We start from the raw sequence: 5,401 nt of genomic DNA on the forward strand, positions 1-5,401 counted from the left end.
TGCATAGAACTGAGTACAAAGTAAATGTATTTTCTTCAATATTCTATCCACATTGTTGTCCTGAAATAAAAGAACGGGTTCTAAACATTCAAACAAACATACATATAAAAACAAGAAAAATGACACAATTAGTAAAACATGTAGAATACATTCTTAAAGGCACATTTTCTCACACACACACACACACACACACACACACACACACACTCCAACTGGCAGCTGCTAGACAAATTGGCAGTTGTCTAAAGACTAGACAAGTGTTGGTGGGGGAGGCCTTCCCAGTTTTCCCAAGGAAAGGAACATTTCCTGATTCGCCATCTCTACTCCCTTGCACTATTTGCACCCCTAACCAGGAGCAGAGAGGGGAGGAGCCAGCAGTGTACACCAAGTTGTCTTTCTTCTTTCAAGGGATGCCCTTGTGTTTTCAAGTTAAGAGGAGAGTAGGGGGTGGAGGACACTCTAAGGAGTGCCACAGAGGGTGCTCAGCTCAAGGAAGGTGGCCTCAACAAGCAGCACTGCCACCTTGTGGTTTGGGATGATCTCGCCTCTGGATAAGGTCCCAGGGAACCTCGGTGGGGCTCCCTCACAGTCTCAGAAGAAAATATTGGGTAATTCAGTAACATTCCTTCAAACATAATTTTTATTGTTCCTTCTTAATATAAAAGTAATTTATGCTTGCTTTACAAATTTTAGAAAGTAGAAGTAAAGAAAAAGAAAATAATAAAAATTACCTGTAAATCTAACCCACAGAGATAACCAAAGTTAGGCACTTGGGTGTATTTTTCCAGTCTTTTTTTCTAAATATTTTTAAAAACAAAAATAGGATCATATAGCACATACTGTTTTTTTCATAAACTAAATATATTGTACAAATATATTTCCATTTGTTAAACATTTTTCTGCAACACCTTTTAAAAAAAAGAAGGAGAAATTTTAAATGTACAAAAGTAGAAAGCCTAGTATAATGGGTTCCTATATACAAATCACCCAGCGTCACTGATTATCAACCCATGGCTGATCCCAAAATATTTTTGATGACCGCATGATATTCCTTCTTTCTTTGGGTGACTGATCATAGTATATTTAACTAACTCTTTATTGTTGAACATTTATATTCTACTCAACATTTCATTGACATAAATAATACTGGGATGAACATTTTTGTAGCTAAATCTTTACAGAATTTATAGTTATTTTCTTTGTTAAATTCCCAAGTCAAAGTGGATATAAAGTTTGTAAGGTGTTTCATATATTACCAAGATACTTTTCAGAATGACTGAATTAGGTACCTTTTTTAAAATTATTAGTTTCAAGTATACAGCACAATGGTTAGGCATTTATAAAATTATGAAGTGATCCCCCTGATTATCCTAGCACCCATCTGGCACTACACACAGCCATTATGATACTATTGAATATATTTCCTACGTGATACTCCACATCCCCGTGACTGTTTCGCAATTACTAATTTGTACTTCTTCATCCCTTCACCTTTTCATTCTGCTCCCCAATATCCTCTCTTCTGACAATCACCAGTTTGTTCTAGGAGCCTTTTTAACCATAAAAAATTTGAGGACCATATGATAGTGAGGCAAAACTGGTAGAGAAAATTTACAATGATTTTTTAAAATACCATACATTAAAAAAATTATATACCAGGACCAAGTGAGATTTATCCCAGGGATGCAAAGATAGTTCAATATCCATAAATCAATTAACATGATATATCACATTAACAAAGTAAAGAATAAAAACCATATGATTATCTCAATAATGCACAAAAAGCATTTGACAAAATTCAACATCCTTTTATAATGAAAATCCTCAACAAAGTGGGTATAGCAGAAACATATCTCAACTCAATAAAGGCCATAAATGACAAACCCATAGCTAATATCATACTCAATGGTGAAAAGCTGAAAGGCTTTCTTCTAAGATCAGGATTAAGACAAGGATGCCCAGTATCACCACTTCTATTCAACATAGTATTGGAAGTCCTAGCCACAACAATCAGACAAGAGAAAGAAATAAAAGGCATCCAAATTGGAAAGGAAGAAATAAAACTCTCATTATCTGCAGAAGACATGGTACTATATATAGAAATCCCTAAAGACTCCGCCAAAAAAACAAAAAAACAAAAAAACAAAAAACCTGTTAGAATTTGCAATTACTAATTTGTACTTCTTAATAAATAACTTTGATAGAGTTGCAGGATACAAAATTAATATACAGAAATATGTTGCATTTCTATACACCAATAATGAACAATCAAAAGAAGAAATTAAGAAAACAACCCCATTTACAATTGCATCGAAAAGTACAAAGTACCTAGGGATGAATTTAACCGAAGAGGTGAAAAACCTGAACTTTGAAAACTATAAGACATTGAAGGAAGAAATTAAACAAGATACAAATAAATGGAAGGATAAATCTTGCTCATGTATTAGAAGGATTAATATTGTTCAAATGTCCTTATTACCTAAACTGACACACAGATTCAATGCAATCCCTATTAAAATACCAATGGCGTTCTCAGAATTAGAACAACTAATTCTAAAATTTATATGAAACCACAAAAGACTCAAAATCGCCAAAGAAATCTTCAGGAAGAACAAAGTGAGAGTTATTACACATCCTGATATCAAACGATACAATAAAGCTATTTAATTAAAATAGGATAGTACTGGCATAAAAACAGATATATAGATCAATGGAACAGAATAGAGAGCCCAGAAATAAATCTTCGCTTATATAGTCAATTAACAAAGGAGGGAAGGATATACAATGGGGTAAAAACAGTCTCTTCAATAAGTGGTATTGGTAAAACTGGACAGATACATGCAGAAAAATGAAATTGGACCACTTTCTTATACTATATACACAATTAAACCCAAAATGTGTTAACGATTTAAATGTTAGACCTCAAACCATAAAACTCCTAGAAGAGAACACAGGCAGTAAACTCTTCGATATCGTTGCCAGCAATACCTTTTTGGATATATTTCCTAGAGCAAGAGAAACAAAAGAAAAAATAAACGAATGGGACTACATAAAACTAAAAAGGTTTTGCATAGCAAAACAAAAAGAGAGCCTACTGAATGGAGAAGATATTTGCCAATGATACATCTGATAACAGGTTAATATTCAAAATATATAAGGAACTCATAACTTAACGCACAAAAAAATCTGATTTAAAAGTGGAGAGAGGACCTGATTAAACATTTCTGAACTAAGAGAAGACATTAAGATGGCCAATAAACATATGAAAAGATGCTCATCACTAATTATCAGGGAAATGCAAATAAAACCACACTGAAATATCGCCTTACACCTGTCAGAATGGCTATCATCAATAAATCAAAAAATAACAAGTGCTGAGAGAGTGTAGAGAAAAGGGAACCCTCATACGCTGTTGATGAAATTGCACTCCTATGTTCATTGAAGCATTACTAGTAATAGCCATGATATGCATGCAACCTAGATGTCCTTCAATAGAGGGATGAATCTCCTCTATATAAATACTACACATTCAGTGACATTTTAAAGGTGGGGGTTATTTTTATTAATCACAACTATACCTATATATTTTTCCTCCAAATTTTTTATTAAAAAAATTCAAAACTACAAAAAAGTTGAAAGAATAGTATTATGAACACCCTTGTATTCTCCATTAAGCTCAACTATTTTTAACATTTTATTACTTTGCTTTCTTTGCTTTTTCTCTCTCTCTATTTTTATACACACACACACCTTTTTGCTGAACTTTTTGTAAATAAATTGCAAATATCATTCCACTTCGTCCCTAAATACATTAGCATGCATCTCCTAAAATAATGTCATTCCCTTACATAACTTCAAAACCATTATTACACTTAAGAAAATTAATAAGTCCATAATATCATCTGATATTAGTCTCTATGAAAATTTCCCCATTGTTCCCAATTATAGCTTTTTAAAAAATCAGATTCAATTAAAGCTCATGAATTGTTATATCATTTAATCTAGATTAGCCACTTTTTTCTTTTTCTATGACATTGTCCTTTTGAAGACTGCAGGCCAGCTTTCTTACACAATGTTCCATATTCTGGATTTAGTGATTGTTTCCTCATGGTGTTGTTGAACTTGTTCTGCCCCCTGTGTTTTCTGCAAAGTAGAAGTTAGGCCCTCTATAAAAGAGGTGTATCATATTTGATTATACTGTTTATTGGTCCTGATTGTAGCCTAGCCTTTCTTCTGAGGTGATTATACATCCTTTCTCTTTGCTATGTGACTTGCAGCACTCCTTTCTGTAGACGAAACATACTTCCCTGCCCCATTAATGGCAGGTGTGGCCATTAAATTTATTTTGGCGAATGAAATCTGAGTGGAGATGGCTATGTTCTTCTCTGTGGAAGCTTTAAGAACTCCTTCTCTTCTCCCTCTGTTATGAGAATGGCATGTTCCAGATAGAGGCTGTGTTTTCTGCCCAGATCCCAGAATGGAGAAGATAACACAGAGCAGAACTATCGAAGACCACAGCCAACATAAAACGTGCATGAGAAATAAACTTATGTTATTGCAAGCCACTGAGATTTTAGAGTTGTTTGTTACTGCAATATAACTTAGGGAGAGCTAATTAATACTTAATCACATATGTAAAAGATGTTATTTATTTCATCACAGGAAATCCTGGCTGAATGCATGTGGTTAAGGACAAACTCCTTGTAACACTCCATGTCTGTTAGGTTCTAGAACCACTACCTAATGTGTATTGTATCAGCTCTGCTCTTAAGGAGCTCAAGAAATGACCCTGGGAATCCAAGCCTAGGGCCAGTTTGTCAAGGTTGACTAAAGAAGGGGTTAGATAGAGAGGCAGGGTCTATAACAGTGCTTGACATATATAGTACTCAAATATTTGTTAGATAAATGATTTGCTTGCATCTTTGTGTAGTGATTTTTTAAGAGCCTGTCTATGGATCACTGATGATCTTGAAGATATTTTCACCAGGCAAGAGCAAAATGGGGAAAATAAGGACTATGAAGTGAGTTTTCAAAAAGCCAATTTTATTTCATTTAAAAGACTTGTTAATTCACCTGAGAAATTACTTACCAATTCCAAAGGGAAAAACAATAATTTAACAGTGGAGAAACTTAGTCGCCACCATTCCAACCAAGTGACCAAAGTTAACATCTCTCAAAATAGGACAAACAAATGTCATGTGCCTCTTGATGTGATATACTGAGAAAGGACACATCACTTCTGTGGCATTCTTGGCAAAAATGCATTACCTGAATATAATCAGGAGGACATATCAGACAAACTCCAACTGAGGGACATTCTATGTAATAACTGGCCTGTACTAAAAAAAAAAAAAAAAAAAAAAAAAAAAAACATTCATAAGAAAAAAAAGAAAGAGGAACG

Source organism: Pteropus alecto, unplaced genomic scaffold (assembly GCF_000325575.1).
Source record: "Pteropus alecto unplaced genomic scaffold, ASM32557v1 scaffold86, whole genome shotgun sequence".
Classification (NCBI taxonomy): Eukaryota; Metazoa; Chordata; class Mammalia; order Chiroptera; family Pteropodidae; genus Pteropus; species Pteropus alecto.